Source organism: Temnothorax longispinosus, chromosome 1 (assembly GCF_030848805.1).
Source record: "Temnothorax longispinosus isolate EJ_2023e chromosome 1, Tlon_JGU_v1, whole genome shotgun sequence".
Classification (NCBI taxonomy): Eukaryota; Metazoa; Arthropoda; class Insecta; order Hymenoptera; family Formicidae; genus Temnothorax; species Temnothorax longispinosus.
Genome location: NC_092358.1, coordinates 13,504,265 through 13,529,109, shown reverse-complemented (window position 1 = coordinate 13,529,109; position 24,845 = coordinate 13,504,265). Strand labels below are relative to the sequence as shown.

Below are 24,845 nucleotides of genomic sequence, written 5' to 3'. Positions count from 1 at the left end.
CTTGTTAGAAGAACCGCTGCTAACATATTTAGGTAGCGATAAAATCGGTGAGGTGTAATTTTTCATGCATATTTACTGAAATATATATTTTCAACATTTAGAAAAAAAATATTAAAAAACGTGTACACTTAGAATATTTAAATTTGCCTATATAATTAACCCTTCGTAGTCACACTTCTGTAGAATCCCGTGTTAGTCATACTGACAAGGAAAGCCACGGAGGTGTCTCACTCCGATCTTGATGAGCTTTATATATGTTGTTGTGTAGACAAAAATAAGAGATACGTATTTTTTTATACGTGCCCATACGCATGTTTAGAGGGTAAACACTCCTTCGGAAAAAATTGATTTTTCTCTTTCGGGCCGAATATCTCCGAAACTATAAGAGATAAAAAAGTTTTCAAAAATGTAAATTAAATGGCTTCAAAAGTTGCTCGGGGGGATGTGAGGCGCTCCCCGGATTCGCGAAAGTTCCATGCGTTAATACTCGAAGGACCAGAGGGACCGTTCCCTTACAAAATTTAAACGAAACGCAAAACGAATAAAGCAAGCGAAAGCGACTCACCGTATCGTTGCCCAGCCTTTTCCTGGCAATGCTTCCTTGATCGTTCTCGTCCTTCTTTTGGCTGCGAGCCCTCCTTGGTAGCGGGAGGAGCAAAGCGTGCAAGAATGTCAATAGCAGGCAGGAGCGTGCAATAAGCAGGCAGGCAGGCAAGGCACGGTGATAGGCTCGTTGATCGCACTCGACAATCTCCGAATAAGTATCGTGCGCGGTGCGAAATTAATTCAGCTACGTCTGAGATATGAGTTGACTTGCTGGTGTCCGAATGTGTGTTAATACGATCACGTCCGAACGATGAGTGATCATTCCGGCACTCTCTGGCTCGCACCTGTGAAGTACGGCGCGAGCGAGTACCAATTTCTCCTATTATTTGGGGATGCCACCCGCGGGCGGGCAGCACGAGTCGGGTGAGTCGCGCGAATATTGACATGCTAACGATCGCGATCCGCCAACATTCCGCGCGAGTCACTAAACACGAAATTTAGGTTACCGACGGTAACGCTTCAACAAATATACAAAAAGCAACTTATCGACTAATATGTAACGCGAACCTTAAACGATTAACTTGTAACGATGCGCCCCAAAACGCATCATTCCCGGCGAGCATCAGCCGGATGCCGCCCGGCCGAACACCCGCCGGGCGAGACAAGGCACGGTGTGCTTTTTTTAAACTATTAATCTCGCGTATCAGTCCGCAAACGGACTTAGCGCGGCAACCGACTCGAAGCGCCGAGCGGTGCCGAAAACGGCCGAGAGCCACCGAACGCAATCGCGGCGTCGGGGCGCCGCGCCGTACTTCCTGAACGCTCCACCGCTCCATCCCGGCGCGCGCGATTGCCGTCGCGTATACCCCCGCCACGCCGACACACCACCGCGGGCGTATATAAACCGAGCAATGTTGCTAGGTTTTAGATTCCGCCGTGAGCCAGCAAACCGACCCGACCGATTCTCCGCTGCTCACGGATCCCGAAATCCCACAGTCGAGCAACCAGGAGGTAGAGAGTGTTCTCTGCCTCTGCCGAGTGAAGCATCTAGGCGGTTGACTCGAACTTCCATACGAACACCTGTGACACCGGAGTGAACCAGAGTAAGAGAGTTCTTCTCTTACTCGCCAAGGGTCTTGGCCACCCGGTGCCGCCTCCCGCCTACACGAATCGATGCGCCAGGAGATAGAGAGTACTTCTCTATCTCCGCTAAGGGTCTTAGTCGCTCGATATCACGTCCAATCGCGATCCAGCGCCCTACGCGCTCACTGCCGACGCTATCCAAACCTGCGATACCGCGTCACCAGCGCCAAAATCGCACACCGTACTTCAGCGAGCCCGCACGCCCGCTGATCCGCGAAACTCCGCGATCTCCGTGTATCGTCGCTTTACCGGCGTCCGCAAGCTCCGTGATATCTGTATATCACCGCCGTTGTAACCGCCTCCGCGATATATTACCCGTTCCCATCGACTCCGCGATATCTGTACGTCACCGCCATTGTAACCGCGTCCGCGACCTATTACACGTACCCAACGACTCCGCGATATCTGCATATCACCGCCAGTATTACCGCGTCCGCGATCTATCACACGTAGCCATCGACTCCGCGATCACTGTAAACCGCCGCTATCGTAGCAGCGCCGCAATCTTTTGTACATATTCACCGCTCCCGCGAGCATCTCTATGTATTCACGCATAATTGAATAAACCTTATTTTGTTTTGTTATATTTTAACCGAGTCTTGTGTCTTCCTCCGCGTCTACTCCGAACCCTGACCAGCCGCGAGCTAAATCCGCGTTTCGGAAGCTAGGTTGTTTTAAACTTAACAACTAATTAACTAATATATACACGTGAGCTCCAAACAAAAGTACTTTGAAATAATAACAAAATGTTTTTTTTTATTTCTTTTATTTTTTAACATACCCCCGCCACCAATATATTTTTTTCAAAATTTTGAAATTTTTTGATCATCAAATAAAAGGTTGTTTTTTTTACGAATTTAACCATGTATGAGAAAATTATGTTACGATAAACCATTTTTGAGAAATAATTATAAACCCCTCTGTACACACTTTATCCGTGTCCGCCTATGCGCTCGATTCTTCATGCAACGCGTTCTGTAGGATTGAAATTTATAGGGATACAATGAGATCTCAAAGTCTATTATTTAACCACAAAAACCACACCCCACCCACACCACCCACACTCCCGGGAGACGGGGGAAAGGGAGAGCCAAAAAATCTTAAATGGCATGTGGGGTTGAGTGAGGGCTCGTTCGAAAGGGCTTTCCGAGACGAAAACAACGCGATGTCGTCGAGGTCTCTACGATTTTTTTTCGCAGAGTTATGATTATTTGAACGTTTTGATTGAGATTTTGCGATAGCGAGGGCCCACGGCGACAATAGAAGAAAGATAAAGTTTCACGCGGGCACGCGCGTTTCTGTGTGTGTGTCAGCAGAGATAAGGACCCCACGGTTCGTCACTCGCGCGGTAGTTGACGACTCCAAACTTTGTGTGTGTGTGTGTGTGTGTGTTTGCGCGCGCGCGCGCGCGTGCGTATCCGGCCAACCAAAGCAAGAACGGGATAAGAACACTGGTGTATGTGAAGGAATAAAAACACTGATTATTTTATTAAATTTTCAATTTGATGTCCTTCGACAACTTGGCAGTGTCCTAAGCGAACGTAAAACGTATCGATAACGTTAGTAAAAAAATCGGGTGTGATTGAATTTGCACACACGCACACACACGCACATACCCACGCACACACACACACACGCACACGCACACACACACAGCAAAGAGGGTTTGGAGTCGTTAACTACCGCGGGAGTGACGAACTGTGGGGTTCTTATCTCTGCTGACACACACATACACACACACACACACAGCAGAGAGGGTTTGGATTCGTTAACTACTGCGGGAATGACAAATCGTGGGGTCCTTATCTCTGCTGACACACAAACACACGCACGCACGCGTGGGTGTTTTTGTGGTTAAATAATAGACTTTGTGATCCCATTGTATCTCTATAAATTTCAATCCTACAGAACGCGTTGCATGAAGAATCGAGGGCAAGGCGGACACGAATAAAGTGTGTACAGAGGCGTTTATAATTATTTCTCAAAAATGGTTTATTGTAACATAACTTTCTCATACATGGTTAAATTCGTAAAAAAACAACCTTTTATTTGATGATCAAAAAATTTTAAAATTTTGAAAAAAATGTATTAATGGCGGGGGTACGTTAAAAAATAAAAAAAATATTTTGTTATCATTTCAAAGTACTTTTGAAGCCATTTAATTCACATTTTTTAAAACTTTTCTATCTCTTATAGTTTCGGAGATATTCGGCCCGAAAGAGAAAAATCGATTTTTTCTGAAGGGGTGTTCACCCTCTAAACATGCGTATAGGCACGTATAAAAAATACGTATCTCTTATTTTTGTTTACACAACAACATATATAAAGCTCATCAAGATCGGAGTGGGACACCTCCGTGGCTTTCTTGTGAGTCATATTGACCCAATCGATTTTGAATGGTTGCCATTTTAATGATATCGATCCGATCGGGTTCAAATAATTTTAGAACATACCTTGAACATTCTAGAATATAAAACAACTGCAATTTTGTGAAAGATCAAATGGCAACATGTTGAAAAAAAATTGTAAACGAGTACATGCGTAAAAAAGTAGCTTTTTCGCTTAAAATATCATAACTTTTTAATTTTTTTAAATATAATTTGCAGGTTATACTCCTAAAATACGACACTTTAAGAAAAAAAGTCCTCTAGTGCGCGTTTCAAAAAAAGTATTATTTCGGCATATGAAAAGGCGCGATTTTGGAGTGAAAAAAATGTGGATTTATCAGAAAATAATGTATTTTATTAAGTTGGTTGAAGTTTGGAACGTTCCTGGAGCAATTTTTTAAACCGATTTCTTCTTTGGCACAGAGCAACTTCTAAGTGCCACACACAAAATATATAAGAGACCGAACCGATACACTCTGCGATAGACACCTTTATACTCAAGAAACCTACCATCGGACCACTAAATATTCTGGCTACGCTGAAAACGATTTGTCCCATTGGGATGTCTCCCAATGTCTCCCAGGGAGGAAGAGAGGGAGAGAGAGGGGGAGAGAGAGAATGATTGACTGATTGATTGATTGATTGATTGATTGATTTTTAATTATGCCCTAGTCAAGACTTTAGGCAAAAGTTACAATAAGAGCAAAATATATACAATATGATACAATAGTAGCAAAAGATACAATAATAGAAAAGTATATAGTAAAATATAAAAAATACAAAGAGATAAGTAGCAAAAAATATCCTGAATATGTATAGCTTAAAAACTAATAATTAGCAAAGTATAAACAATATCGAATAGGATTGAGTTAAAGTAGACAATATTGGTATATAAAGCAACTACAGATTAATGTGATAGATAAAGAAAAACAACAAGTAAAGAGCAACGGTGAGATAAGTAACGACAAGTGCAACTCCCATTATCACAACAGAACATAAGTTAGACTAGCAAATATACTATCTAGTAAGTCTTTAGTGATTATTTAGTAAGCGTTAGCATGGTCCCCCGCGGACGCAGCAACAACCGTAGCCCAAGCGAGTTATAAACAGGAAATAAAAAATAGTAGTTTAAAGCTACAAAATCATCATATAGAATTTATATGGTAAGAGATAACACTAAAACATAGTCAGATAAATTCCAATATGACCACAAGAGAGTTAGCATTAACCTGAGCTACGCGAAATCAAGTAAACATTGAGACAAAGTTGCATTGTGTGACGGAAGACAAAGAGCGGTCGAAATGTGCATGTCAAACGAACTTATCAAGATCTGCATTAGAGTTAATTTGAATAACGGGCTTACCATCCGATTGTCTAACGGAATACAACCCCTCTTCACCCAGAGAGAAAGAGAGAGAGAGAGAGAGAGAGAGAGAGAGAGAGAGAGAGAGAAAGAGAGAGAGAGAGAGAGAGAGAGAGAGAGAGAGAGAGATTAATTGATTGATTGATTTTTATTATGCCATAGTCAATAGACTTTAGGCAAATTATAAATTAACAAATAAATATATAAACAAAATATAAACAGAAATATAAACAGAAATATGAAGTACTATGTAGCAGTTGTCGACATGCATTCGGCAGTAAATAAAAGTAGAAACAAGGCGAACAGGTAACACCCCCCTGGCGGAGGACGCGCCGTAAACATATAAAGTCGAAAATAAAGATTGAAAATACAGAGATTGAAAAAAACGGAAACAACCCATGTCTCCGCAAAGAATGCTACATGGCAAATAGTTTAAGATTCCGACCTACATTGACCTTCACCCATCTATTTCCCTAATAAAAGGTATTTTTTATCAAACATAATAAATAAACAAACAAATCGCGGATGGGTTGCCTAATTAAATCAGCTCAACGCTACCCTTAATTAAAAATAATTTAATTAATTATTTTTTTATTTCTACACTTATTTATATTCTAAAAACATTCAGTACCAATCAAAAGTATGTACAAAGCATAAGTAGAAAGGAAAAGTTAGGTTGCCTATCTTTTACTGCTCCCTATTACTGGGTTGCCAGGTATAAACAGGTGAATTGGCATTACTAATTTACACTCATCTGTATTCTTTAATTGAACTATACAAAAAATAAATAATTTTATTGTGAACACAGTGGTATTAGGTTGCCTAAGCAAAATCGATCAAGACTTGCGGTTGCCGTCCTTTAAAATCCGAATATTTGAGTAAGCGAGCAGGGTGCGACAGAGAAGCGTGAACGTACTATTTTATTAGGGGCTTTGCGCGCGGATGCGTGGATGTCTTCTTCTTTCAGGGGCGACATTCCCCTTTTATATACCTCTTTTGTTACATCCCATAATTTTATTTATATGCAAATCGTATTTTTGCTGGGAACGTCTTTATTGAGGCGTTCATGTAAACCCGGTCATAGTCTTACTTTTGTTGCGACACATCTAGTTTCGTCCTTTCTATGTAGACCATATGCGGGAACCCCCCATGGTCCTTCTTCTATCTGAATAAAAAAAAAACGTACTATTCTATGCAATAAAGGAGGATGCAGCATAGTAGTTGTGCGTGAAGCAGTTGCCGAGTGAAAGAGAGTGCGCATGCTCTTTTCTCCGTGCGATAGAAAAAGACAACTCTATCGCTCTAAATTTTTTTTGGAGTAATTACGCATTTATATATATTAGTATATATATATTCTGTATTTGGAAACGTGTTCTGTTGTTTATAACCTCTATTCGAGTGAATTGTTATAGAAAAATCAAAAAGTGTTTTTTTGTGCGGTTCAAACGATTCTATAATTAATTTAAACGATGAGATATTTAAGAATTGTTTCGTAAAAAAATTTTTTTCAAGTATCATGATGAGGTTCAGTTAACCAAAGATGCAGTTGATTCTTTAGGTTATCATTCATCATTATGTTATAAACAATTACTGATGTATTAAAAAAAATGTATAATGAAGATTTCAACAATTTTATCAGAAATCATGAAGTAAGTATTAAATTCTGTCTTAAATTATAATAATTAAATTATCAAGATTTTTTTAAATGGTTATTATTCTGAATGTGTCAGATATCCAAGACTTACTATTGTGATTATTTGCAGGAACAGAGACACTTGTTTAATCCCGATCAGGAATGTTCAAATTCCTCGCTCGCAGACTTTGTATGTATATTAACAGTATTAATTAATAAAAATGATACATATAACTTTTATTTACTCAATGAAATTGAATTTTTAGGTGCATCCAAGTACGTCTACAACTGACGAACATCCACGATGTCTGGATTCTAGTGGACATTTAAGTACAACAAATACTGAGAGAGAAGAGAGTAATATTGATGCAATAACTTCATTTTCTTATAAATTTGGACAAGATATTAAAATATCATTAATATAATATATTAATTTAATTGCTCTAATTTTCATTGTTTTGTTGATGAATTTAAATCTTTAATTTAATAAATGTTTGAAATTGAAATTTATTTTTAAATTTGTTTAACAAATTATTTGTTTCAGGTCCCGTCATTTACATCAACTCCACGTAATTTGATTGACGAGGCGCTTGATTCAGTATCGACAAATCCTGCCTCTACAGCACCTACTTCTGATAAACAAACAACATGCCTGTTTTGCAGCCACAAACAAAATAAATGTGGAAAACAGATGCTTAATCTGATATTTCCTCAGTCTGAAAATGTAGTACAAAAAATAAAAACAATTGCTGAAACTTTAAATGATTTGGAGATACTTTCGAAACTTGAGAATCAAACTGTTGCCTATCACAAGATCTGTTTTGCTTCATATCGGGTACAAGAAAAGCGATATACCGAGGAACATCTTGATACTAGTTGGCATGAAAACAGACAGCTACATAAATTAGCTTATGAGTCTCTTATAGATTTTATTACAAAAGAAATAATTGAAAATGAAAAAGTTATGTACTTTGCACAGTTATTTTCAAGATATCAAGCTCTATTATTAGAGTTTAAAAGAAATAAAATAGACCCCGATGATATAGCGGATTTCCGACCCAAAACTTTGGAAAAAAAAGTATTAAAAAGTTTCGGTGACCGTCTAACGATTGAAGCATCTACCGGACCGCGTTGTAAAATAATGTACATACAAGACATACATCGATGTGTCTGTTATGGCTAATAACACTAAATTTTTGGAAACAAAAGAAGACAACAAATTTGAAGACGTAGCTTATCATTTAAGGAATCTTGTAAAAGCTATTGATTGCAAACAGCTGCCGAGTCATTTAACTGCTGATGACGTCATCCACGGAGAATGTGAGATTCCTGAGAAATTGCTTGAATTTATGTACAATCTCATTGTCGGACCCGACGTTTCTCGTAATGACTCAAACGACACCTCGGTCAAAGTAACGTCACTGTGTAGCGATATCATTTATGCTGTTTCAAAGGGTAGATGTAAACCAGCGAAAAATTTAACCCTTGGACTGACTATGAAATCTCTAACAAATTCTCGGCAAGTAATCACGATGCTTAACAGATATGGCCATATGGCCATACAGTTGGATACAATTTGGCTGAAGAGCTTGAGACAGAAATGAGTTATACGGCAGTCCAAGATAATAAGGTAATACCAACCGGTATCGATACAGTAGATGGACGCAGTACTCACGTAGCGTTTGATAATTTTGATCGCTTCGTTGACACGACTTCAGGAAAAGATACCATGCATGACACAGTTGGAATTATTTATCAATTTCCTCGTACGGAAAATGAAGATCCTGATGATATTGAAGCTACGACTTCTTCAACTCTTTCGCTTCATGACAACAGAGACGAATGTGGACCTTCTTCACGTAAAAGACGACGTTTCAATGATACGAGGTATTCGACCATATTACTCAAAACCGACAACAAGTATGCAGCTGCTTACCGTTGATTCATTTACTAATGTAATCGACGTATGCAAAAACGCCACAGAAATAGCCATTGATAAAGATATACTATGGATAATGTCTTTGTTGCGAAATGATTCTGTTCCTATGTGGTTGGGCTACAACTGTATGCTTTCAACTGATCACAGTGGAATTCAAAACGTCGAGTATTTGCCTCCAATAAATTCATCTCCAACGTCTTATGCAATAGTTAATGAAACACTCGTTTAGGCTAATGAAATTGCTGAAAAGTGTCAACAAGGACTGATTATCGTGACATATGATTTAGCCATAGCCGAAATGGCAATGCAGATTCAAGAAAGTGAAAAACTCAAATTTGATAACATTTTTGTAATGGCATTCTTCAAAGCGATCGGGAAATACATAGACTCCAGTGGGTTAGTAGAAATACTAGTTCAGGCAGAAGTATTAGCAGGCGGCTCAATGAACAGCTTTTTAGACAGCAAGCACTTTAATCGTTGCAAGCGATTACACCCGCTGACCGCCGCTGCGTTACAAATACTTCATTTTGAACAATATTTATCCACAATTAATGTATCTCCTGAGATACTAGGTGAATTATTACAAGCGCTTATAGACAATGCATCCAATCAGACTGTATCTGACGTCAACGAGAGGTTTGAATTACCTGATTTATTGAACCAAACTGTTAATGGCTATAAAGAGTTCTGCAAACAAACTTTGATGGGTGAAAAAGGAAAAACGGCTCAATACTACTATCAGTATTGTGAGTTTATTAACTTATTTCTTCGCTTTTCGAGAAGCATCCATACCAGTAACTGTGAACTGTACTTGGACTCGATTTTCAACATGTCTGATTTATTTTTTGCATTAAACCAGCTTAATTATGCTAGATGTCCCTATTGTACTTAAGTAATTTAATCAGATTGCATACTGAAGATTCACCCCTGGTTGTAGAATTTCGTCAAGGCGCATTTGGAATTAGACGTACTAAAGCCAATTTTGCTAGATCACCTGTTGACTTGACACTAGAGCAGACCATCAATGCTGATGCCAGTAATCAATTGGCTAATAATCTTTCTGCAGACTCTATATCTGCGCGACAAAGATGGGCTCTCAGTCACAATATGAGGACAAAAATATTGACAGCTGTCAAGGAGAATTATGGTTTGTCGCTAAAAGATGATACTTCGCATTCTTTGCAAAAAAAGCAGAATAAACAAAGATAAAAAAGTTTTCACAGTATCATTGAAGCGATTAAAAATACGGTCAATCCATTTGATGATAGTATTGATGAAAATGTTTTGTTTAACATTTCGACTGGTAAAGCAGCATCTTCAGATGTTACTGATTTCCTGCTTGCTGTTAAGTCAGTAGGCAATCAGCAAAAGTTAAGTTTCATTTTTGAATGCTGTTCAGTTTCCGAGAGATTTGAAAAACCGATACCATGGAACAAAATCTTGAATTTTGCACCACAGTGCGCCACCAAAGCTTAGGTAAATAAAGATAAGAGCAAGAAGGTCTTACTAAAAATGGAACGAGACATCTTTGGGCGACTACTCGCAATTAGCATTGACAAAAAAATTAATATAGAATACTGTTTGACGTTTCCATTAGCACCAATGCTGCCTGCTCTTTTCTCGTGTATTGGTGAAATATTAAAAACAAACAAGTCGACATTAGCCAAGACACTAAAATCTCAAGTCCAAATAGTTGAGCCAACACAAATCGACGTTGAAATAATATATGGTTTTTACTACTTACACCTTATCGGATTCTCCATGCCACAAACCTTTAATAAAATAGCTGAATCTATCCTTATAAAACTTTGTTCGAGTAATGCTGGGAAAATACATCTTATATTCGACCGCTATTTAACGCCTTCAATCAAAGATTCTAAACGTCAAAGTCGACAGGAGTTTGATATTCCATATAGAATTACAGGACGTCTACAACCTAGACCTACCAATTTTTTGGGAAATCTCAAAAATTATCGTTTTAAAGAGGCTTTGGTACAATTCTTAGTTAATTACTGGGAGAACGACCATTTGGTACCAATAATCCAAACAAAAAAAATTTTTATAACAGTTGGAGATCAGTGCTATTCTTATCAAACAAAGGAAAATTATGTCGTAAAAAGTGAAGAAGTTGATTATATATGTCAGCATGAAGAAGCGGATACGCGAATTATGTTTTATGTTAACAAAGTGCCACCAAGTTAAAGAATTTTAGTAAAAGCCTCTGATCTCTCTGATACTGATGTTTTAATAATTTTGCTGGCCAATATGCATAAAGTTTCAGAATCAGAAATTTGGTTAGTAGGTTCAACGATCAAGAAAGGAAATAATAAAGATCTTAACTGCATTAATTGTACAGAATTAGCACTGAAGTTGGGATCTACATTATCCCTAAGTCTGCCGGCTTTCCATGCATTTACAGGCTGCGATTACACGGCAGCTTTTTACAATAAAAAAAAAGTCAGACCTTTTAAAATTTTTTTGAAAAACGAGACGTACCAAAAAATTTGTGCGTTATTAACAGATGAAGCTGACATTTTCATTGACGAAAAAATTGACGTTATTCAGGAGTTTACTGCTCTTATATATGGTATCAAGCATTGCACTAGTGTAAATGACGCAAGGTATCGCATTTTTTAAAAAAATTATTCGACTAAGAAAGACAATGAACAATTTATGAAAAAAATTAAAAGCTTCGACTCAAATATGATCCCACCATGTTGGAAATCGCTAAAACAGAAAATTTTACGCACAATATACGTCAATTCTATGTGGCTTAATGCAACTGATCCTTGTTGTGTCAAACTACGTCCTGAAAATTGCGGTTGGTTCATGGATAACTATTTAAAGCCAACAGGATTCGTTGGAAACCCAACGCCTTTACAAGTTGATGACATATTGCACGTGACAAACAGTGATAATAATGATGACAATTCCTCAGAATTTGACTATAACATTGCAACTTTTGATGAATCTGATGATGAATAACTTTTCGTATTTGTACAATAACTTTCAAGTTTTATAATATACTAGCTGGTTACACGGGCTTCGCCCGGGCGTCGTTTTTCTTCGAACGACTTCATTTGTGTTTCAATATCCTTATTCCGGCTTCCAAAAAATCGGTAACGAAAAATTATACACTTTATAGCACTCCCCAGAAATTAATTTGGCAATTAAACCCATTCTCGAACAATTATTAAAATTTTTGAACCGGTTTTAACTAAATCGATAAATCGGTAGATTAATGTAAAATTAAATTATTAAAATTTTTGAACCTGTTTCAACAAAAGCGAACCGGTTTTAACTAAATCAATAAATCGGTAGGTTAATGTATATTTAAATTATTCCGGCTTCCAAAAAATTGGTAACGAACAATTATACACTTTATAGCACTCCCCGGAAAATTTTACCCATGTTTCATATATGTATAATTCTTTAAGATTCGGTCAATTATTTCCTGAAAAATTAAAAAAATTAGAAAAATCGGTTTTCAGAAAATCGATAACGAAAAACTATACACATGGCACTCTCCGGGAAATTCTATCTCTGTTTTATCGTTTTCTGAAATATTTATTTATTTACTCGGTTTTATTAATGAAATAGATAAAATTGAAAGGTAAGTTAATATTACTTGTATATTATTGTTATGTTGTACATTTTTATATTAGAAAATATTTTTATATTATTTACTCCAAAAAAGATTTCGAGCGATAGAATTGTCTTTCTCTATTGCACGGAGAAAAAAGCATGCGCACTCTCTTTTACTCGGCAACTGCTTCACGCACAACTGCTATGCTGCGTCCTCCTCTATTGCATAGAATAGTACGTTCAGCGCTTCTCTGTTGCACCCCGCTCGCTTACTTAAATATTCGGACTTTAAAGCGCGGCAACCGCAAGTCTTGATCGATTTTGCTTAGGCAACCTAATACCACTGTGTTTAATTAATTAAATTATTTTTAATTAAGGGTAGCGTTGAGCTGATTTAATTAGGCACCCATCCGCGATTTATTTGTTTGTTTATTATGTTTGATAAAAAAATACCTTTTATTAGGAAAATAGATGGGTGAAGGTCGATGTAGGTCGGGATCTTAGACTATTTGCCATGTAGCATCCTTTGCGGAGACATGGGTTGTTTCCGTTTTATTCAATCTCTGTATTTTCAATCTTTATTTTCGACTTTATATATGCTTACGGTGCGTCCTCCGCCAGGGGGGTGTTCGCCTTGTTTCTACTTTTATTTACTGCCAAATGCATGTCGACAGCTGCTACATAGTACTTTATATTTTTGTTTATATTTTGTTTATATATTTATTTGTTAATTCATGATTTGCTTAAAGTCTATTGACTATGGCATAATAAAAATTAATCAATCAATCAATCAATCTCTCTCCCTTTCTCTATCTCTCTTTCTCTCTGGGTGAAGAAGGGTTGTATTCGTTAGACAATTGGATGGTAAGCCCGTTATTCAAATTAACTCTAACCGGGAAAAAATGTTGTTCGAGAGCACGTGGTAGCGCGGTGTAGCGCGAGGTAACGAGACGATCACAAGTAACGACACAGCAAGTAACAGAAAAATAAATGTATTTAAAATGTACAGTGTTCTTTCTTTTCAGCGAAGAAAGCGAAGCCGTGGTAGCGCACAGAAGTTATACGGCAAAGCGGTGAAAGCAAGCGCGTGCGACTATCTATGCGAAAAGCGGTTTGGAAAAGCGGTGTATTAGCGGTCGTATAAGAATACTAGGCGGGTGATCTGCGAGCAAAATCGGTTCCGCGGCGCAGCGGCGGTCCTTTTAACACCTCCGAGGCGAAACTTCCTCCCGGCAGATTTCCCAGAATTTCGGGAGGGTGATTGGCCGTCGGAGCCCTAGGTCATCGTGCTGACGTCACCGGTTTCACATGGCGACCCGACGGGGTCGTCACCTGTTTTCGCGTGCTTTGTTTATAACATGGATCTTTCCTTTGTTCTAGCGTTGTTATTTGACTTTATTTGCGCGGCTGGTCAGCCGTGGCTGTGTTATTGCTAACAATTAGCAAACTTTCCGGAATGTACGAAAGATCCATGCTATAACGCGACGAAAATTATTCTTTTGAAGCACAATTATTTAGGCGACTATTTTATGGAAAGAGTACTTGCGCTGACATGCAATCGAACGCGATTTCTTTGCGACACGAATTATCGCGATCTCAAACAAATGTTTATATACAATTTTGTCTAATTATATCATATTATATATAATCATATATAATCATATATAATAATATTTATTTATGTATTTAATTATATGCAATTATATCAAAATATTTATAACTCCATATGTTCGAATTTGGCGCACTCTCGAAAATATCGACTCGCTAGGGAAATCGAGAGCGACGCGGCGACCACGGCGTCCGCGGCGCCGGAAGTAGGGAGCGCGCTGCCGATCGTCAAATGTCGTTACCGGTCCGCGCTTGCGACGCGACGATACGTGATGAGCCGCATTCTGCGTCATTCGTCGACTGTCCTCGATACCGAAAGCACGTTGTTCTTTTGCTTGTTTTGCAATAATCCGTCGTTAACGCGAGTAATCTCGATAAAGTACGGTCGAGTGAGATCGTTCGCTTGTAGCAATTATTTGTGCGAGTTGTGATTCCGAATAATTGGAACGCATTGTACAAAGCAGTGTCATTACGCGATTACTTTCGAGGCACGAGCCTCATACACGTGTTACAGTGCGTAGTAAGATCATCGAGATCAGACCTGAGTGAACGCTGCATGCGTGCTATTGCCGTGCGTACCACGTGAAACGGAAGAAAAAAGAGCGGGAACATTCTGGCCTACGCATGAGGGATGTCTATCAGGCGTGCTTTCTAAGAAGGACGAAAGAGACGAATTACGAGAGTCCTCACGAGAATTGCTTCTTCAACGTTAAGTACTTCGTTTCATTTTCTTTCCGTATTTCGGATAAGCGTGGACCACGCCATTGCAGGATCGTTCAAGCCCTTCCGATTACATCGGATAACGCTGTCTAACGACGGTCTCTAACGCGGTTAAGATTGCAATATCGATAAGCCGAGTACCGGCTTACACCACGCGTACACGCGTTAATTATATTTCTGCCGATTCCGCGGTGTGTTTGACTATAAGCGCTTCGTCGTGCAATCTCATTTTCGGGAGATTTAGAGTTTTTGCGGTGCGGTTAAATAACCTTGATATTGTATACCTCGTGTTCGGCCCGTTTGCTCTTGGGCGAGGCAGTACATGCCTTACATAATTCTGTGCGTTACATTAATATTTATTATAGATTTATTTGCTTCGACATTGCTTTGTGTATTATCAAATTCAGTAGTTTAAGTTTCTGTGCGTTGTTTCTCAAAGATTACTTGTATTTACGGTATAATTTAATGCCACAATTTTTCGTATTACGAGGTCAATACTTTCATAGCGTTATCCAAACGTTTGGAGATTCGCAACCATGACACTTAGTGTCTTAAGAAATTGATTATATGCCATCTTTATTGCTAATATGTATCAATTATGCTTAACTTTTTTGTTCATTTATAGGATGTAAACATTATTATTTTGCTTTGATTTGAACTGCGCTACTATTTCATGTGTTTATTATTTGAATTGACTGATATTATATGTTTTATTTATATTGTGTGTTGGCTCATCAGGAGGAGCTCTTGTCAATATATTGAGATAACTAAATCCCTGTTGCTTGTTCACCTCAGTTACATTTTCTCTACTTGCTTTTATTCTATTTTAAACACCATATTAAATTATGTAAAGTTATATTAAAACTCTTTCTTGAATAAATAATTATATGTAATTATATCAAAATATTTATAACTCTATATCAAATTATGTAAAGTTATATTAAAAGTTTTTTTCGTGTAAATAATTATATGTAATTATTGTTGGAAAGATGCTTTGTGCGAGTAGAGCACTCGCGCCCTTCCAGAGGGCACTGCGTGGCGCAGCAACGCGGGCGCGAACGCCGTACGAAGCGACAGACGATAGTCCGAGCTCATCGCGTGCACACGTGTCTTATATACGGTGTCTTATATTGTGTCGAGAACAAAGAGTTATAGTAACAGCATATAAAAGAGTCGTTTGTTAGCAATCACCACCACCATCTCGATCCCTGCGGAGAGCATAATTCCAACAAGTTATGGGCCCAGGGCACGCTTGTCCTGCGGAAGATCTGTGAGAAGTGTGTGGCAACGACGACAGATAGACGAATTAGACGCAGACAGAGAATAGAAGATTAGAGGGTAAGTAAATAATATTCCTCGTTGCTGACGAGCAAAACGAGAGAACTTTCAGCTAATAAGAACGTTCGTTCGATAAATGTTGTTAGAAGGAAATAGATGTTTTTGCCTTTTTCTTGAGAGATAGAGAAATCATCGTCGATGTACACGAAAAACAGCGCTGATAAAGTAGAGACTAGATGTATAAAGAGTAGATGCAAGAAATTAACTACATTTTAAGAGAATTAGAGAATAGATGTGCAATAGAAAAAGAGAAATAAAGAATATATGTGCGATAGAAAGATGCCGCTTGGTAACAAACCGGCGACGTGCGCGTGCAAGTCCGATCGTAAACGGCGAGAGTCTTTGTTTTTGGTGCGAAGAACTTGTTGCCGGGCACGCGTTGACGCATGATCGATTAGAAAAACATAGCATCGATGCGACACCATGACACATATGTATATACATGCATGTGTATGGAATTATTTTTCAAAATCGACATGCATCAGGTCAGTGATCAAGCATGACTTGCGGTGCGGTGTAACTTGATTGCTGTTTAGGGAGGCCGCGTAAATCTGTACGAGTTCCGTGCGCGTGCGTGATCAACCCGATATCCTATAGATCTTTTCAGCAGTACTGGAGATCGCACGGGATAGTAGTGTGCGTGTGCGGATGGCTCTGCAGAAGCGCGTGGTTTCTCGCTTTCAGATCATTATGAATTGCAATGCGTTCTGTATGGTCTTGTAAGCTATAAATAAGTTTTATTGTTGAGAAAAACTCGACAATAAAATTATAAATTACAAATGTCACGTCCCTCACCCCAGATGGGAGCTCGGCCGAGAGAGGCGTCAGGGATGGTGCCTCCGCCCGGGGCGGGCGGAGAGCGAGCGTTTTAGGTTAGGATTAAGATCTTCTGGCGAGAATTACAGGTATCAAGGGAGCGCGGAGCAGATGGCCAGGGTCACGGAACTTTGTAACGGCGTATGCCGCACCGAGAAATTTACAGGTGGACAGCCTGAAGCTTCCGAGGGCGGACGGTCGACGGGCAGGCCACGCTGGAGTCTACAGCTGGAACGTTAGCTGGCCTGTCAAGGCACGTCATCAGCCACGCGAGAGCATTGCAGCCCGAATACGGAGGACCCGAAAAGGGGGACGCCCCGATGAAGGTCCCCGTCAACCCTTATAAAAATGTGCCCTTGAGTGCTCAATGGCGGTCAGGGGAATGTATGGTTGCCCTACAGTTGCAATGCGAATTATATGGAAAAGTTAATGGAAAATATTGAGTGGCAATAAGATGAATGGAAACGCAATAACAAGATTTGAATGACAACTTTGTCCATACAGGCGTAATGGAAACTGCTAATGGCGTATGAAGGTTAAAACTTGTGTATGGAATTTGCAATGCGAATTATATGGAAAAGTAAATGGAAAATATTGAGTGGCAATAAGATGAATGGAAACGCAATGGCAAGATTCGAATGACAACCTTTTTCATACGGGCGTAATGGAAACTGCCAATGACTCATGAAGGATAAAATTTGTATGGAATTTTTCTACCTTCAGCCAATGTTGTTCAATGTGAATTGTAATGGAAATTCGTCAATGGTAAATGTGGCGGTTTGCGCCACCAGTGGTACATGCATCATCATCACGCCCGCGCGGTAACTGTATTACCGGCAGTTCGCATCGACGCCACTAAGCGTCGCATCGTTCATGCATTCTCTCAAATTCAAGGTTCGGCACGGACTGGTATATGTATAAGGAGACTCCGTACGGGACCGAGGCAGATATTTTTAGGCGCTAGTCGCCTAAGGCAAGAGCTCCTCCCTTATGAAAATGTGTTCTTCATTGCCATTAAAAAATGCCATTGAATTCTCATTGTTCCAGACGCAATGGAAATGAAGGCATTTTTGCAAAAGATAAAAATTTCCATACAAAATCCCATTAGTATTGCCAATGACAATACCAATGGCAATACCAACGGCAAAACCAGTGGCAATACCAATGGCAATACTAATGGGATTTTGTGTGGAACTTTTTATCTTTGGCAAAAATGCCTTTATTTCCATTGCGTCTGGAACAATAAAAATTCAATGGCATTTTTTAATGGCAATGAAAGGCACATTTTCATAAGGGAAGGAACGGGGCCACCACCGGTATACCGCCACCGGTCGACGAGCCATGGCCCGGCCAGCCTGGCCGTCGAGAAACCGGGCGATGAGTCGCGGCCTGGACAGCCGGTCTCACGTAGGCGGGTTTCAAATCTACCGCCGGCGGATGGGAGCAGCGACAAGGGGCGCCTTAAGGTGCCTACTGATGGACGCGGCAAATGCCGCGCGCGGCAGCGCGGCAGTTCAGAAGGAACTAGAATCTAGGGGCTTCTGAACTACTCCTACGTTGCCGCATTGAAGTTAGATCAATCCAACTTCATTTGCGGCATCGGCGGCATCGCACAAGTGAGCGAAATTTAACGATGGCCGGAGTGGAGATTCCAAAGGTTAGTGTATATTTATGTTTGTATAATGATTTTAATAAAAAAATGTTAAGATAGCAATCATAAAAGTAATATATATATATATATATATATATGATTGTTTATAATTATTAAGATTGGAGATTAAGTATTTTTTTTTACGTTTTGGAAAACTAACATACCGTAACATGTGCAAACAAATTATCTATTTCAATTCTTATAAATATTTATGACTTGGAACCGAACTTTCGAATGACAAACCAGATGATATTGATATTTTTTTTATTGCAGAAAGTACACACATGCGGAATGTGCGAGACAATTCTCGAGGAGGAAGAAATACCGTCCCATGAATGTTGGGCAAATTATCCAGGGATTGTTTGTGACGAGAACACCCTCTATTTGTACCCCCAATGTGGTAAGTAAAATATGAAAGGAATGATATAATATTATTTAAGCGAATGTAACAATTTTAATATCTTATAGAGAATGGAGACATTGTGTGTCGAAGTGCGATTGACGGAGCAGAACTGTTTGTTACAAAGTCGCATCTTCCGACAAGCGAAGAGCTGCTAACACCGAGCCTGGGGCGAAACCTTGAGGAACTAATAATTGCAGAAGTGTCGGCACGAGAGCTGTTGTGGAACCAAAAAATAAATATAGCAAAACGTGACAGACGAACTGTACAACAGCTTTAGGAGCAAGTGGCTGATGCGACAAATGGTACGTGTGTGTGTGTGTGTGTGTGTGTGTGTGTGTGTAGAGGGGGAGAGAGATTGTATACGTAGTAAAAACTGTCGTCTTCCGTCTACATTTAACCGCCGAAGCCGTAGAGAGTTCTTCCTTGGCGCTTCAGGGCGTAGACAACGTCCATGGCAGTTACGGTCTTCCTTTTAGCATGCTCGGTGTAGAAAAAAACAATACAATTTAAATGATTTAACAGTACAAAATGTACGATTTTATTATTACAGGCGAATGTTCTGTCGATGAAGTAAAGAAAAAATGGAAACACTTGAGGGATTGCTACATGAAAATTATTTCCCTTGAGAAGTTGCCAAGTGGATCAGGAAGTAAGTCATCTCGTAGGAAGTGGCAGTATTACGACATGTTGTCTTTCTTACGGGACACTTTTTTGGAAAAAGAGTTAGTATACTTCACAAAAGTATTCACTGAAATATTGGAGACAGTTAGTATTTAGTATCAATATATCTCATTTTATTGCATTTCAGGACAGTTTCAAATATGCCGAGTCGTGATGAAAACCTCAACAACGATGATGTGGAAAGCCATGTGGACGGAGAAGTCAACGATGCCGTTGATGCATCGAAGGGTATGTTTCGCTCATAAGGTGTATTATCTTTCACTTGTTAGTACTATTACAGCTAGCTACATCAATTTTTCCTAATAATGCAGAATGTATAAAATCATTCTTTCATTTTTAGAATTGAAAAGAAAACGAAAAAATACTGACTGCGAACAAGACGTGATGAAGCAGATAGCGGTGGCCTTGCAGACCCCACGACCAGCAATGCCATTGCCAACTCTTGTTCTTGACGAAATTGACAACTTCACTTCAATGGTCGCCAGCCAGTTACGAGAGTTGTCGCAAGTCCGCAGACGCAACATAATGTTAAAAATTCACCAGTTATTACACACTGAATTATTGCTCAACGACGTTAATAATAATGTATAATAATATTATTTAACTGAACCGGGATACCAAGAAATATCATGTTACGATTATTTGGGAAAGTAGGAAAGAGAAATTGTCGAAAATTAGTTTGCACTGTTAAAAATTATAATTTATTACTTTTACACGTGTAGTATACAAATAACGATTACTTAGTGGTAAAAAAAACATTTTGTGGAGTACATAATATACGAATTATATTACAAATGAAACAAGGTAATATTCAAATATAGTATCATTGATCGTTTTGCCATGCCACTGAGCCTTCATTATTGAAATATTTACAAAATTCATCTCTAATGAGCATAGCATCTTGAGTACTTGTATTTGTACTACATTTGGAGATGTTCCCGAATGCACAACCATTTTCGATAATCATCCTCCACGAACCTTGCATGTGATCACCCTCTGCCGTCTCTCTATCTAGCATATTTGGTAAAATGTACACGGAGAAAATTGTTACGGTTGTTACAACAATGTTCTCTATGATTAAAAGAGAAATGGATGTAAATTCAAGTTAAATTGATATTACATTCAATGTAGCTGTTAAGATATGCCCATTTATACAGTTGTCATAACCGTAGTTCTTACGATACGTAACATTCGGTTATAATACCCTCGTATATGGTTGCCTCAACCAAAGGATTATTGCTATCCCTCTTATGTGGTCTGCAGCACAATTATTATGGTTGAGAGATCCATAAGATATAGCTGCACGGTACAGCACTGAATCACTGCATGATTGAGAGTTTAGTTCCATTGCGCGCGCAAAAGAATTTCTGCATAGAATAAAGTGGATTTGATAAGGATGTTTTAACTTTAAGGCCTATCTACATAAGACGCAGAACGCGAGTCGCAAGCACACACACAGTCTACATGTCAATCTAACCTCTTTGTGTATAGAGGTTAGATTGACATGTAGACTGTGCGTGTGTCTTGCGACTCGCGTTCTGCGTCTTATGTATAGATAGGCCTTTATAAATATACTTTTTTCATAAATATATTTACGAACACAAAATTTCGTAATGAGCCGACACTGGTTTCTGACATTCACCCGACATTATAAGAAATATTATATCATATATCCAATTTAAAATTTTATTACTCTTTTTAAACTGAATTTGTTTCTTAAGATGATTTTTGAAAAATTATATATTTGCGCTGGTTGACATATGTAGACTAAATATAACACTAACATTAAATTAAGAAGTGGTCTACCACGTAAGGCAGTTGGCTCACGATCCAGAGGTCCCGAGTTCGAATCCCACCAAGGTAAGTGTGTTTTTATATGTGTTTTTAAATACGAGAAAATATTTATAATCATAGACTGCATCTTAAGAAACAAATTTAGTTAAAAAATAGTAATAAAATTTCGAAATAAATAATTTTTTTTTGTCGGGTGAATATTTGTTCATTATGGTTGTAACATCCATATATTATGGTTGCGACATCCATATAGTAGCTACCCTCACTAAGGTTAGGGCAACCATATGGAAACCATATGGAAACCATAGGTCACTTCCAGAGTACTATGGTTTCCATAACCCTTTTGTATGGATGGGCGAAAATTAACAGCATTATTCTGTTGTAGCAACCGTAACTTTTTCTCCGTGTAGCTGTTCTCGATGTCACTCTTGCGGAGCCAGTTATGAATGCAGATTGTAGCTTGCACAATCTTCATAGCAGTTTCCACGCTACTAATGATGGGTTTTCGGTAAATTCGCCACTGGCTAGCAAGTATTCCAAAAGAGTTCTCTATCACTCGCCTGGCTCTGCTGAGTCTATAATTATAAATGTGCTGTTTGGCAGACAAGTTATTCTTTCCAGAGAATGGTCGTAGCAAATATGACTTTAGTGGGAAGGCTTCATCCCCGACAATGCAGTAAGACAAAGACGGTCCTCCTTTATAAAAACTGTTCGATTTTGGGATATTCATTTTCCCTGCATCAAGTTGTTGACCCATTCGGCTTTCACGAAAAATGCCTCCATCACTTCGTCTGCCATATGCACCAATATCGACGAACCGGAAAACGTAATTGGCATCACAAATAGCTAATAGCACAATGCTGTGACTGTGTTTGTAGTTATAGAAATTGGAGCCAGCATTGTCCGGACACTGAAATTACACAAAGATTATTTCACGTTTTTTACATACTGCAAGAAAATTAGAGTTCGCTCATATTGTTTTTTTCTATTTATTTCCCGATAGTTTTCGATATTTGAATAATGCCTCAAAAGAATCGTTATAAAAGTGTAACTTACTTGAATGGTTACGTGCTTTCCATCGATTGCCCCAATGCAATGCGGAAAGTCCCATATATCTTCAAAATCTTCTGCGATCCTCCACCAGTCATCTTCGAATAGTCGAGGTGGAAGGACCAAAGGACACAGGTGTTCCCAAATAGTCTTGCACGTTGTAGCAATAATATTGCTTACAGTCGTCAAACCTATCAAATATTGATACATCATTGAAGACATGGAGTCACCAGCTGCCAGAAATCTGAAACATAATAATTGATGTAATGCAACATTCACATTGATATAATTAAAGTAAAAACAAGAGATGTTTACCGTAATGTCAATGTCAATCGTTCTGCTGCACCTATCGGTTCTCGCACGACGTATTGTTTCTCCATATGTGGGCCTACAATGGCTAACAACTCTTCCAATTGCGTGGTTGACATCCGAAAATAATTATGGAACGACAGATCTTCCAATTTTAGTGTTGGCAGTAAGGCATGGTAAAAACCATACTCACAGCGTTTTTTTTAAATTGGCGCAACCCAGAAACGCTTCTTTTTGTTAATCCGTTTCTTTTTTCTAGCTAATAACAAAGCTAATGATCCGAGCAGCTTGTCACGTCGGTCTGCTTCTGCATTTTGTTCGTTAATTATATGAATGCACTGCAACCACTCATGAATTTTCATTTTCGCAGACATTATTTACTGATTAAACTGATAACGTGATAACTGACAACTCTGATAACTGTGACTGAGGTACTAAGGAATTGAGGTTATACAGGTTATACCGCGCCTGCCGAGGTATTTCACGCGGCAGACGCTGGCAGACGCGGCAAGCGACATCAGCATCAGAAGCCCCTAGAAGCTAGTTCCTTCTGAACTGCCGCGCTGCCGCGCGCGGCATTTGCCGCGTCCATCAGTAGGCACCTTTAGTAAGGCGCGACGATCACCTAGGAGGATCGGTAGCGTGCCAGGGCGCAGCACTTGATAGGGCGAGGGACACCGGCGCGCGCGCGGGCTCAGCGTGGTCCCGCCGCGCCGGGCCGAAGGAACGCCACTGTCGTGCGAGCCGCCACCAAGGTACGATCCAGCCCTGCGAGCCGAACGACGAGCTGCCGGAACAAGGAATTAATTGTAAGGCCACTGCTCAGCCTCCCCAAAGTAAGATCGTTGTAATACTAAGGCCCTCCCGGGAGTCGCGTTGTGCCGCGAGAATAGATGAAATCCGCCGTAACTTGAATAATACCGAGTACCATATCGCGGGAGGGTCCGTACGAAAAAGTGATCGCGAGTGCCCGTCTCGGGGATGCGAACGTACGGTTCGCCGACAGTCAGCGTGCGTGTAATTTTGTTGCGTGTAATTTTGTAATCGTCGTTTGCTTAACCGTGCCGTAGTGTAGCAAATCGCGTTGGGGAAAACGGTCCGCGTTGAGGATGGTGCGTGGCGAGGTGAGCTCTTTGTGAGCATCGCGTGATCGCGCCGTGGCGCCGGGCATCGGAGCCGGGCGCCGGGCATCGGAGATGCCGAGGGTTGCGCCCTTTGGGATTCGCGTAATCGGGAGATTCGCTGGTCATTTCGGGAGGTCCCTTACGGAAAGAAACTACAGCCAGTAAATATTACACTTGTGTAGTTACTACAGGACCCCCTGTAGTTATCACAGAAAGGAACACAATAATCTGTAGTTATTACACGCTGTAATTCCTTTAGTGCGTGAAATTCCTGTAATATGGAATACATGTCTAATCATGAAGTGTGAAATCCACTACACGTGTAATCCACTATATGTGTAATATACTACACGTGTGGTAAGTGACTTGTGTAGTAGACTACACGTGTAATCCATTATATGTGTAATATACTACACGTATGGTAAGTGACTTGTGTAGTAGACTACACATGTAATCTACAAAATGTGTAATACACTACTACACGCGTGTATTAAACGTAATGCTACCAGTAATCCATGAAATTTGAAATAGCGAGTGTTATCATATATGAAGGGGTAAAAACCACAGTGGTGTAAGTCAAATTTTTAAAAATATTTTCTCGTGTGCATAGATGCAATTTATATATTGTACAGATTGCATCTATGCACACGAGAAAATATTTTTAAAAATTTGACTTACACCACTGTGGTTTTTACCCCTCCATATATAGTATACTTTTACTTCAATGCAGCTGTATATAAATTATTTCTATAAAT

The 24,845-nt window shown here is 39.4% G+C and overlaps 1 protein-coding gene and 1 pseudogene across 2 annotated transcripts in view; both read right to left on the bottom strand.

Moving 5' to 3' along the window:
- LOC139809977 (odorant receptor 13a-like) overlaps positions 1–24,845 on the bottom strand; it is a 602,938-nt gene that overhangs the window by 338,370 nt on the left and 239,723 nt on the right. The gene's annotated exons all lie outside the window — the stretch shown is intronic.
- Positions 20,162–23,534, bottom strand: LOC139809899 (putative nuclease HARBI1; annotated as a pseudogene).